This window comes from Spermophilus citellus (assembly GCF_964194105.1).
Source record: "Spermophilus citellus genome assembly, chromosome: 2".
In the NCBI taxonomy this organism is placed as follows: domain Eukaryota; kingdom Metazoa; phylum Chordata; class Mammalia; order Rodentia; family Sciuridae; genus Spermophilus; species Spermophilus citellus.
The window spans coordinates 140445424-140458734 of NC_138183.1; the positions used below are offsets into that span (position 1 = coordinate 140445424).

The 13311-nt window shown below is 38.5% G+C and overlaps 1 pseudogene across 1 annotated transcript; it reads right to left on the reverse strand.

Annotated features, from left to right (window-relative positions):
- Positions 1-281: 281 nt before the first annotated feature.
- On the reverse strand, positions 282-12819 carry LOC308641606 (von Willebrand factor A domain-containing protein 5A-like; annotated as a pseudogene). The gene is made up of 13 exons: positions 12777-12819; positions 12467-12669; positions 11964-12168; positions 11677-11852; positions 11278-11392; positions 7599-7753; positions 7268-7356; positions 6939-7082; positions 6488-6567; positions 5289-5421; positions 4282-4446; positions 3940-4040; positions 282-402 (listed from the first exon to the last, which is right to left on the reverse strand). The product of its transcript is annotated as a von Willebrand factor A domain-containing protein 5A-like (transcript).
- Positions 12820-13311: the final 492 nt, after the last annotated feature.

The following is a 13311-nucleotide window of genomic DNA, read 5'->3' on the forward strand; positions in this document are numbered from 1 at the left end:
TCTTTCTTTATTTTATACATCTGAAACATAGTTTGTTAAGCACCTTCCACTGATGCTTGTATTTTGTAATTATTTTCAAGTATATGTCTTGTTAACACTATTGAGTAGACTTATATCACATCCTCTTCAGATTACATTCCTCTAGATTTGATAATGCTAAGATCCACAATTCTATCTCAAGAAAGTGCTCTTTCTATCCCTTTAATCTATTCTACATGGACTTTAGCAACTTGAAAATATTAGCAAAATATAGCAGCAGCAAGGAAAGTGTCAAATTCATGTTACTGATGAAGTGGGAAATACGGTGACTCATGTAGAATAAAAGCAAAGAACACCAGAACACCGCTAATCAGGAAGGTTATACAAGTCAAGTGTGGTGTGGTGCCTGGGACATGTAAGTTCCTGTAAGGAAAATGAAAAGTGACACAGAGACAAAATGCAGAGGCAGGAAAGAAAGATGGCAGAATGGCAGAGAGGTCAAGCTGCCAAGCCTTATTTATATCAATAGGTTACTTTAGGTCATTGGCATCATTAGTACATAGTGGTCATTGTATTACTAGGCAGGTTACAGACTTAGCAACATTATGCAGGGTATTCCTCAGTTATAAACTAAGTTGCAATGTGTTAGGAGCTTTGTATAGCTCTCAAGAAAGTTCATTGTATAAAGTTACTGTTATGTGTGCAGGTTTAGGCTCAGTGATACATTATGGTTGTCTAACAAGAGAGTTCCTTTATTCCCAGGAGTTTGTGCCTGGGATCAAGGTTGAGGCTGATAAGACTAACACAGAGCCTCATCATGAAGAACATTGCTATAGCAGCCAGGCATCCTGTGTCTTTGCACAGAAGATTTCCCAGCAGCCAGGCATTCTGTGTCTTTGCACAGAAACTTCCTAGCCACCAAGCATGCCACAGTCATGAAGCTATCAGAGACCTCAGTCCCAAAAACAGAACCTCTACTGGTTTCTCTTCTTCTCATTATTCACTTAGTAATGATAATAGTATTAATAATAATTGAATATATATAAAGATAATAGTAATAATACTTGAATACATATGTAATGATAATGGTAATAATAATAGAACACACACACACACACACACACACACACACACACACACACACCCATATAATGAATGCTTATTATGTTCCAACAATGGGATCAAACTTTTAAAAGTGTGATTTATTTTTTAAGTGTACTAATAAGAATAAGTTACCATTATTATTACTATTCAGATCCATAGATAAGAAACTGAAACTCAGAAACATTAATGAAGCTGCCTAAAGTGCAAAGATCCTCCTGCCTCAACCTACTGAGCCACTGGGACTACAGGCATGAACCGCTGAGCCCAGCTAGACAATAGTTTTAATAATAGCTAAGGCTTATTGTTCATTTGCTATGTTCTGGCATTGTCTTGTGTGATCTGTAAACACAATCTCTTTCACTTAATACCGTAAATTTATTAGACAGGTAGTATCTCCCCTATATTTTAAGGTATACAATTTAGTCTCTAAGTGTTTAATCAAAGTAACTGAGGTAACTAACTTGGTTAAAGATAAATCTGTATCTCAAATCAAAAACAGTATGACTCCTTCTTTGAGTTATAAAGAAAAACAAATTCACTATTAATTGTAATTTTAAATACTCATTCATAAGCAATTTCATCTAACATCTGTGGTTATTGTAGTTTTCCAGTGCATTTTCATGTTGCTTGGATTGATTATCAAAAAATGTGTAAGATGCTTTGTCTTAACCCAATTTTACAAATATGAACACAGGAACTCAGAGCTCTTTCCTAAGGTTAAACAACAGAAGAGCCCAGGCATTCCCAAGCTTAGCTCAGTTTCCACCATATCACTACTGCTTCCTAGCATGACTGCAGCTGACCCTGTGAGAGAGGATTATTATTAATCCATTCATTTTAGGGATTTGGATAAGTGTTCTGTATATCCTTAGAATCACTAGTGTTTCCCTGAACAAAGTATGGGGGAGAGATGGAGAAAAAGGCGGCAGCGGGGGAGGAAATGTGTTAGCTCACAATCTGTTCATGAGGATCAATCTCACCAGAACATTCAATACATATTTCTCAAGAGAGCTCTCTTGGCATGATACAACTAGTGGGTAAATTTACAATTGATTTGCATTATCCTTTTTAGGAATTAAGGCTTCTGAAATCCAGATTGTAGACTTCTTCTTCATTGTAAGGTCTGCCATCATGTTGAAGGTTTTCAATATACCCATGGAGATAGCCTACCCAGTTTCCTGATGCAAAGCTTCTTAACCTCCTCAAATTCAATGACTTTGGCTCTATTTTCTCCTTCAATTTTACATTCCCAGGCATGATAAGCCTTTTATCATGCAGAATTGTGCCATTTATAAAAAACAAACTAAAAAAATCTTACTTTTAAAATATTAATTTTTCCAGTTTCTTACCTAGACATTCCTATTTTACCTCATCTAAAACATATAAGTCTTGATTTCTCTATTTTTCCCATATATAAACTTCCTTTCATCTTTATTCTGTATGCAATCTAAATCTCAAGTCCAACAGTTGCCACTCCATTACTGATATTTTTAACTCCATATTGTTAATTTGCTTTCATCACACCTATCTAGTAAACTTCCAAGATTGAAATTAGCCCAACTTTCTACTTGCTCCATTCTTATGCCAAATCTGCTGAGTACTGCTGAAAAGATTCACATACACTATGGTTCTTTTTAGTAGTTTGGTTCCACTACATAAATTGAGATACTGGACCCTCTTCTATACAAATGTTTCTACTTCTCCCTGGGGGAGAAGTAGAAACTTTCCAACTAACTTCAGGGGCTCTTTTTCTTTTTCTTGAGTCCTCTCTTCTACCACTACTAGTATCAGGACATTACCAACACCAGCCATCTGGGGGATAATTTACCATATCATTGATAGATTAGCTTCAGATTTAAACAGGTTTATTTTTGGAGGGGATACTGGGGATTGAACTCGGGGCACTTGACCACTGAGGCACATCCCTAGTTCTATTTTGTCTTTCATTTAGAGACAGGTCTCACTGAGTTGCTTAGCCCCTCACTTTTGCTGAGGATGGCTTTGAACTCAAGATCCTCCTGTCTCAGCCTCCTGAGCCTCTAGGATTATAGGCATGTGCCACTGTACCTGGCAATAGTTTGGTTTTTTGATGCTTCTCTGTACTTTCTATATTCTAATATCCTTCCATATTAAATCTCTCTGCCAGTGGGCCACATTTTAGCTCCTTAGTACAGAAAAAAAAAATGTTTAACATTCACCAGACAACCTTGGATGTGGAGGCACAGGGAAAATGAGACAGTTTAAGGTCTTTCACAAGCTTTTCCTTTAAATAGTATACTCAGATATCCAGGACACTTACTCTGTGGGAGTCTGAATGGGATAAACTCACCAGAAAAACACATTCTTGGCCTCCTACAGGTATCATTGAACAGAATTGGCCTTGGACTCTGCCTGTAAGCCAGGGTCCCCTGAACTGGCTGCTTAAGCTCCTTGTTTATAGCAATATATTCTGTAAAGGAGCTGATGTCTCCAGATTCAATGCTGATCTTCAACATGTGTTCTTTATCTTTAACTAGGGTCTCACTGAAACCCAAGTCTTTTTTCTGGTCAAGGAATTTTTAGGAAGATGGTGAATGGTGAATCTAAGAGAAAAAAGTGAAACAAAACATTCTGAGACTTACAGAAAACACCCACAGTTACTTTGGGTTCCAAGTGTTAGGAACGGCAAAGGGAAGAAAATGGCAGAGAAGAGCAGAGACAAGACTGAATATTTTATAAAGAAAAAGGCAAATGTAGGGAAACAATTAAAGACAAAATCAATAAAAGGAATCCAAACAGCAAGGATGACAGAAAAAAGAAAAAGGGAAGAAAAATGAAGAGAAATGTGGGAAAAGAATAGGGAAACTGTATTCTTACCTGGCATCTGGCATGGGTTGTAGAGAAAATGTCAGCTTATGCTCAAAACTCTTGTTCTGGAGCATGTATTTGAGGCATACTTCTCCTGTAGACTCAATTGCCTAAAAATTAGAGAAGTGATGGAAGGCAGACATGACCAGACAAATGATTGGAACAGTGGCACCTCCCCAGCTCAGCACATTAAAATCTCTAAATAGCCATCAGATAGCTCAGGAAATCAGAGACTTGAAATGATGGGGAAGACGGTGGTCTGGCTCTCCCTGGGATTTGCAGTCTTGCTGAAATGTAAATCTACCTACCAACTTTATTGAAATTGTCAGGATAGTTGCTAATCTGCCTCACCTGCATTTTCCCAATGAGCAGGGCATATATGATTAACCTCTGTTCTTTAAACATGGCTGTTGGTTCTGTGGAAAGCATGGTAGCAGGCACACCAAGAGACAAATTCCAGCCCAGAGAGATATTGCATATAGCAGGCTGTAGAGAGTGTTTCAGGGACCTAAGAGCCTGAAGGAGGAAAGGGAACCAAATAGGCAGAAACAAATAAGGATGAGAAGGATACCCACAATTAACTGAATGTTTATTATGTATCAGGTGCTATGTGACATAACACATGTTATGCCTAATTTTTAATACTATCTTGGGATGTAGGTATTATCTCTTTTTCTTTACACATGAGAAAGCAAAGGTTGAGAGATTTAATAGCATAAATGTGAATGAAGATATGCTAGGGGAAGTTGATATCCAGATAATGGAACTAAAGAAGACATGGCAGCAACAGGGAAAGAAGAATTTAGAGCTGGGTGCAATGGTGCACACCTGTAATCCCAGGAGCTCAGGAGGCTGAGGCAGGAGGATTGCAACTTCAAAGCCAGACTCAGCAAAAAGCAAGGTGCTGAGCAACTCAATGAGACCCTGTCTCTAATTAAAATACAGTTCAATCACCAGTACCAAAAAAAGAAAGAAAAAGAAAAGAGGAGTTTAGAAATAGAACCAGAGATATCTCCTTGTGTGCATTGATGAGGGACCATCAATTTACCACTAAAAAAGGTCCTGAAGCACAGATCTGCGAGTCTCAAACATGACATTCAAAGCTCTTAGTTTCTCTGAATTTGTTCTCAAATACAAAAGACTCAACATCTTTTAAATTCTTATTTCTGGTCTTCCAACTAATTGGGCCATATTCCACATGTACAGTGGACACATTTGTGTGAGACCACATGTAGCCCGGCTAAGGACAAAGCACAGGCCTTTGGGAAAATGCACACTGGAGGCAAGTTGGGCTCCTGCCCTTACAGCAGTGTCCCCTACCCTGCTGTGTACTTGGTCTGGATTGCCCATCTCTGGACACAGGGCTTTCCCCTCAGCTTGAACTGCATCCTGTCCTTACCTGTGATGAACTCTGAAGTGCTCCCTGTCACCTGGGCAATGCTTTTTATTAAGCTGGTGGAAATTCCTTCTCCAATGCCAAATGAGAAACATCTGCAATTATAAATAAATGGAGGTTAGACATGGGCACTCAAGAATGGACTTACACAATTAACAAGGAATGGTGACAATTACAGGATAAGTTAATCTACTTCCCTGATGAGAACTGTAATAGAAGCCAATCATTGAACATGTTGTATATTTAGGGAACTTTAAAAAAAACCTGAAATTAATAGTAGAATTTAAGCATGCTGAGTCTCTTCAGCAGCAGGTTTCTCTTCCATTTCCCAGATAAAGAACTGGGGACCTGAAAACTTAACAAATCTATCCACATTCATTTCCCTACCAAATGGTCAACATGGCACTAAGCATTATGCTGAGCAGAACATTACTCTGACAAGGGAAAGAAAATATAGAAACTTTTTCCGTGTACCTTCCTGGTACTATTAGGGCATTGGATCTGCCCAGGAAGGCCATTCTTAATATGTGGTCTTCTGATTTTCAGTTGGAAAGATCTTACTGTGTCCTAGTTTGTGTGCACCAGAACATACTTAAACTGTCTAATTTCCCAAATAAATGTATCTATGAACAGAGAATGCCTTGGTAATACTAATATAAACAGCAGGAAAAAATAGTTTCCATTGTAAATTAATACTATGGATTTAGATTTACATAACAAGTCTTTTTTCCATTTGGGTTAGTGTGAGTCATCATCCTCAAATCTAGTGACATCACATTAGGATGAATGCAATTAATTTGGTATCATTCTCTCTGAAGACCAAATTCTGCCAGCATCTTGATGCCCTCACTGTACTTTTCCAACATGAACTTTGAAGTGTCCCCTATGCTATATATATAGTGCTTACATGCATACTTTTACATTATTTTCATGTATGAAATCAAAACTGAAATGTTTTTATTGATCTCTGCCTAGAACTCCCTAAAATGTTCTGTGTGGATGAATATAAGATAATAACTATAGTAATAGCAAAAATTTATACAATACATATTTTGTGTTGAGGACAATTCCTGATGTAAACACTGGTATTATGAGGATATAGGTTGCAAGTGGCACCATTAGGGTCTGGTCACCCCAGCAGGAATCACATTCAGATTGTTCCTATGTTTCTTGTGGTTAAACTGAACTTTTTAAATTACACTAAATGTTTCTGCAACTTTTCCATCTGTGAAGACAAAAAGCTGTATAAAGAAAGAAAATACACATTAAACTTTAAATTCACCATAAGGTATCAGAATTTGCTCTTGAAAACCCTAATTGCTTCATTCCAGAGACTTCAGGGCTCTACAAACAGGCATGCACTTCCCCTGGCACTGCACAGCATCCTCACAGGTCTGTTAGCAACTCTGGGGATTTTCAGCTCCTCCACACACTGACTTTGTCAGCGGCTCTGGGGCAATCCACAAAGGCAGTTCCCCTGTCCAACAGACTGAGTTAAGTATTATAAAATAGAGTCTTCCAATTATACATCACATTTTAAAACCCCTGCAGTGAAGCTCAGGGACTGATTCATTTCCCTGTGTCCTTCTGTTAAGTCTGTTCCAATTCCTACCTGTAGGGGGTGACCAGGGATGGAGGGCTTCCTGTAAATATTCTGAAGTGGTGCCAAGATTTCAGTGCCCCATAGGTACCTTGCTCATGATCTTAACTCTTTCCCTCCTCCTCCATTGTTTTCTAAGTAGAGTTCACACTCTTCCTGAAAGAAACAAACACACACAGGGATAGAACAGCAGTTGGACATTGCACATAGCTGAGAAATCCAAGTCAAATAGTAATCCCACCTGAAATCCCCAAAGCCTAGATCAATTCTTCAGTAATATCTTTAACAAATTTAATCCCTTCCTTTAAAAGATTAATTTTCTGGTCTTTTCAGAATCTTATGGAAAGAATTTCTCATAGGAAGATCCAAATTGATAGATGTTGAAATTGCAGCCTATAGGCAAAGTCTTCAGCAGCAGAATCAGTGTTTCCTGAAGGGTAGAGAGGATAAGGATATAGTGACAGGACCTCCTCAGACACTGCCAAGCCAACTCTTGGGGCTGTAGCCTGTCACCTTGGTTCCATGCCACTTTACCTTCCAAGGCCTCAGAGTGGGTCATACCAGCTGCTGCTCAGGTGGAGAATAGACCTGCATCTCCAAATGCACCCCACTTTAACCCCTCAGATTCACCCTCACTTGTCTATCTGACTCAGAGGAAGAAATTAGATTTACCTGGGCTGCCTCTATGCGTGACTGAGACTGGTTCTGGTTATTCATGGGGCACAACATACTTCCTGTGCAGTCCATAAGGAAGACAAATTTTGCACAGGTCATGGATGCCTCATCTTCAGGAATGTCTGGATAGAAACTCACCATGACAGAAGGATCTCCCTATACAAAATGGATAAAGATCCTGTGAGAAAAAAGGGCAAGAATCTTAAAGCATCCAGGAATCAATTATAGTGAACTCAATAGTGAACAGGAAAATCTCAAATCTAAATTTCTGTGTTTGATTCTTAGGCAGTATTAGCTTATAAAGGGCTTTGGCAAGTGAGGCATAAACATATAAATAAGTAAGGGAAGAATAATCAACCCTTTTAACAGTGTCCCTGGAAGCTATTTTCCTGGAAGCTTAGCAAATGAGTGAGACACATGAGATGAACATTTTCTAGCATTTGCCAAAAGAAGCAGCAGATAAGTTTATCTGCAGAGGCACACCTTCTTCATATCAAACCAATGGTAATCTTATCACAAAGGTCATTGTTTAAGTCTTTAATTGCAGCTTTGAAAGGTTGATGCTCATATGCATAATTTTGAAGCTCATAAATTATAAGAGTATTTATAAGCAATATACACACCAATGAAATTCCGCATGATTTGGTATGAAGGACTCACTGATATTCTCTCTAAGAAAAGAAAGTTCTGGGGTTCATGTTGAATTCAAATAGCTTCACATAAACCATGGGATGAGGGAGAACAGAGGAGACCATCCTGAGTGGATAAACTTTTAAAGCTATATCTGATTTTATGTTTAGGTGTGAATGAAAATTGATGCTGGAATTCAAACATCATTATTGAGATGGAAATGAAATGAGAATGACTAGATTATATTAACTCCACTTTTATAGTTCAGAGAATATAAGAGGATATGGAATGAGGTACCATTATTGTATTTTTATAAACTGAATCTAGAATGGTAGAATTAAATCCTTAGAAGCCTGAGATAAAATATGACCATGGATCCTGTTTCAGTTTAATCTTTTATTCATGGGATACTCTACTAATCAAATGGGCTACTAAATATAGTAGGTATCATCCACAAAATATTTGATAAAGACTAATTGAAAAAATGATGTATATACAATCCAGACATCTGGATATACAATGCAGCATTATTTTGATGAATAAGGTAGATACTTTTCTGTGACAAGAGACACCCGGGTTTTGTTGGGCTGCCACTGTCCTGAGACGTCAGAAAGGTTGAATAAGAATGATGGGAGTTAGTACATATGAACTGTTCAGAATACCACCAGATATATGGTGAGCACTGCATGTGTATTGTCTACTATAATTCTTTCAGCCTCCTTCAAATTATCTTTAACTTCACCAATCTTGGCTTCCTTGTTTTCAAACAAGGTTTTTCAAACCTTAACCCTACCCCTTGCTATAATCAGTTTCCTCATCTGAAAAATCAAGGTATATAATATCTACTTAATATGGTTGTTTTGTTGGCTAAGTGATACAATACCCTTATGAAACTTAGCTGAGGACTGAACTCATATTGAACTCTTAATAATTTTATAAAATTATTTCTAAAAGTTATTTTTATACAGTTATTTTTAATTAAATTTTAATTTTAAAAAGACATCATTCCCTTAATATAGTAAATTCTTCTAAGTTTTTAAAAAATAATGTTGTGCTTTCCCCTCTATACTGGTATGCTTCATTTGGCACAACAATAAAACGTTTTTATTGAGCCAGGTTGCCATTCCAAGATTTCATTTGCTTCCTTGTGGTTACATGTACAGCAAATCAAATCGACCAAATATGTGAGCTACAAAGCTGCACCTGAATATCTCTGCTGGAAGAGATTCATGAGAGTGATAAGGATGTCCTTGATGTCCCCCTGTGGTCTATAGAACTGGCCATGGGAGTAGATAAGAACATCTGCATGGGGCCTAGAAAAATATCAGACAAGAAAAGAGATAGAGATCTCAATCCTTATCTTCTAAAATTGAACATTATGAAATAATGTTCTGAGAACCAATCACTAATAATGTATTTCACAGGCATGAAGAGCTCACCAATAGGAATCAAACACAGATAACTAATGTACAAGGCAGAGAGTGCAGCTTCATAGGAGATGAACTGGGTATAGCAAACATTTTTGAGGTTGGGACCTCATCATGGACAGCTGGCCCTAAGAAATTATGGTTGCCAAGTGAGGCCACCAAAGAATGCCACTTTGCAAGCTCAAGTGTATGAAACTACCTTGGCCACACATCAGTAATGAGAGCCTGGGATGGCCTGTGGGAACTGACTCCAGAGAACTGCACAGCTTTGTTGTTGTGTAAGCATGAGTCTAGTCCCAACCATGTCACTGTGAATGTGACTGTCCCCAACAATGCCTCCATTCTAACCATGTGGAAAATGCTGCTGAGTGGAGGTATCTTTCCAGTAACACTTTATGGTCCCTGCACCCCAGTGCAGGCAGCCAGGAAGGCCCAAGAGAACAATAGACTGACTTGGTTGTACCAATTTTTGTTATTAGGAAAAGCACATATGTGTTCAGGAAGATTTAGTTAATAAGAAAAATCAGGGAAAAGTAAGAAACTGAACTTACTAAGACACTAAACAGTATTAGAAATTAATAATTAGGGCTAAATATAAAATTTTAGAAATGAATAGTGGTGATTGTGGTGAAAGATGAATTAATTAAGGTCACAGAACTGTCCACTTTAAATATTTAAGGTGTTAAATTTTATTATTTGTCACAATTTAAAAAAAGAAAGAATTTCAGGAATATTACATGTATGTATGAAGAATCTATCAATAAGGGTTATTCACTGGATTAAAAAAGAAATTAGGAAACCAAACATTGTCTTAATCTAATCCCAATGACTATGTTCATACGTCCTTTTTTAAAAATGTTTTTTTCCTATGGCATATGTTATTTTATAGTGGTAACCTGCTTGTGAGACTTATTTCTTACTTCCAGTTACATGGAGGCCTTTCTTCCAAATTATTCCAAAATGCCAATGTATAATATTTCAGTAGCTACATATTAACTTATCACATTAATGAGGGCACAGCATAGTGAATGAAATAATTTTAATCATTTAACACTTGATGTTATTAAAATTGTTATTAAAGCGTATCCAGTGCATATTTTTATTTGTATTTTGATTTATGTCCTTAGTTAACATTCCAAAAATTGCAGTTACCAAATTGAGCATTTATTTAGATATATATGGTGAAATTTGTCTTGGAAAGATGGACACAAAACATTTTGTTCACAGTAATCTATGACAGTGCCAAACTCACTATACCTTTTGAAACATGAAGCATTATATTTGCAAATCTTTGTTATTTTAAAATATAAAGATGTCATATGCTCATTTTTATTTGCATTTATATCTGGACTGATCACTGCTGCATATATATAAATGCCTGTCTGTTATGAATTATTTGTTCACATTATTCATCTAACTATCTACTACTTAAACTTGCCTAAAAGACAATGCCACAGTGCACACCCAAGCCAATCTCTGTGTGCTGCAGTGAAGCTCTTTCAATATTTCACTTGAGTAGGTTTAGCTGCTATTGGATAGAAAATGGAAGTGAGGATATTTGAGAGTGATTCTAAGACAGTCATCTGCCAAAAACTGAGTAAAAAGGGATAAAAAAATACCTGGCTTCTTCTCAGGCATCCCCATCTCCTCAGATACTCGGGGGCTGTGCACCTCCCTGTAGTAAACCAGGAGTTCCATGTCCCTGTTAAACTTGTGTTCTTCAGCCAAGGAAACTTGAGTTGGGGACTATCAAGGGAGTCAGGTTAGAATCTTCACTCTTTGCTGCCTGGAGCTGAGGTCAGAGCTGAGGGCCACAGGCTTCTTCCACCAGTGAGCATGACCAGGAGCAGTGGGAGAATCAGGAGAAGACTCAGCATATGAAACCTGGGTGAAGAGGGAGCACAGTGCATCCCCCTCTGGGTTAATAGGGAAAAGTAAGGACCACCTGGGAAGGGTTGGACAAAGTCAGGACCCAAGGAATAGGGTCCTGGCAACAACAGTCCTCTCTTACTGATTACCTGAGCAGAAGTCTTATCATCTGCAAGGAACTCAACAGCACTCAAGGGGAAGTTGGAGTGGACTCTCTGGATGCCATGCTGGGAGCTGATGGTGGCAACCATGCTGAGTGTGTAGGGCAGTTCCTCCAAGGGGACTAGAGGAATTTTCATATCAAGGCAACTATCTATAAGATGTTCTACAAAAAATTACTTTCATTCTGTTTTTCTAATAGTTTTGGCACACCCCAAAATGAAGGAAAAAATCCCCTATTATGCCACCCCAGTATTCAAAGGGGAAAAGGATTCACCAGGGAGATGGAATCTAGGATTCAGGATGGCTGGGAGCACATAGTGCAGGGCCCCATCAGCGTCCAAGGGCAGCTCCTGAACATACCTCAGGGTGAGCTCCACCTTTGACCCAGGCTGGAGGTTCCCCACATTGCAACATCTCTGGAGTATGAGTCCTCCTCCAATAAGTCCCTGGGATATGGCATCCTCATAGTTGCGTTGGGCCTAAGGAAAACAGGAGGGATGGGAATGAAAGGTAACAACAAATGAAAAGACAGGACTGAAGAAAATGAAGACTGTTAGAGAAAGAAATTAATGGTTCTTCTCAATTTCACACCTGGAGTTTTAATGCCTTTAAGTGATTTATCCTTAAATGATTTCAGGAAAATCAGCATTTAGACGTGAGTGGAGGGAAAAGCGTCCAACACCAGCACTTTTAGTGAAGGTTCATTTGAATGAGATCTTAAAGAGTTCACATTAATCATTAAAGGAGGGGAGAAGACAAAGAACCCATCTCCTGTACCTCCATCTTGTCCTGTAATTCTGCCACAATTTTTTTCCCATCCATCATGTCCTTGAAGCTAAAGACATCAAAGTCTTCCTCCATTGGGTACATAAAGGAGGCTTCCAAAGGGACTTTCTCCTCATTCTCACAGTTTAAGGTTGCAGACACACTGGCCACAAACTCATGGATGGACAAAGTTACAGAGAAATTCTTCAGTGCCGCTGGGGATAGGTCAGGTTTCAAGAGTTCCACAAGCTATAATGGAAGACCTCTTGCAGGTCAGGGGTTGGGCTAGCACTGGTACACAAGGGTTGGACATCGGGCTTACCTGGCTCCTGTTGGAGAGTGATTAGGCCACAGGAGCCCTCCATGCTGACAAGGTGATCTGAGGAAAAGACACATTATGAGCAGACTGACATGTTGGGAGATATGCATCCAAATATTAGTACATTATGAGCCTCCCTCTTGCATAAGAATACATTCAGGAAGTTAGGGTTGGATCTAGAACAAAAGGAGGAGGAAAAGGAGACAGAGTCTGATAGTTTGGCTCCTTCTAAATGACAACCCTCCCCAGGAGTGGTGGTGGGTGATGCTGTATGATTCACCAAGGTTCACTAAACAGGAAATTTTAAAACCCTTGAGGCTACTTAAAACAGCAATTCCACTTTTTCAAAAGCTCAAAAGTGCGTTTAATACACTGTTCCCTTGGGAATATTGAATAGATCCCATGGTAGAGTAAAATAAGAATTTTAGCAGTTTAAGAGCAGACAGGCTGTGGTTTCGCACACTGACACATAGCAAATCTGCTTAATGACATTTAACGATAGAGGTTTGAAGCGGCTAACAAGTAGCTGTAACAGATA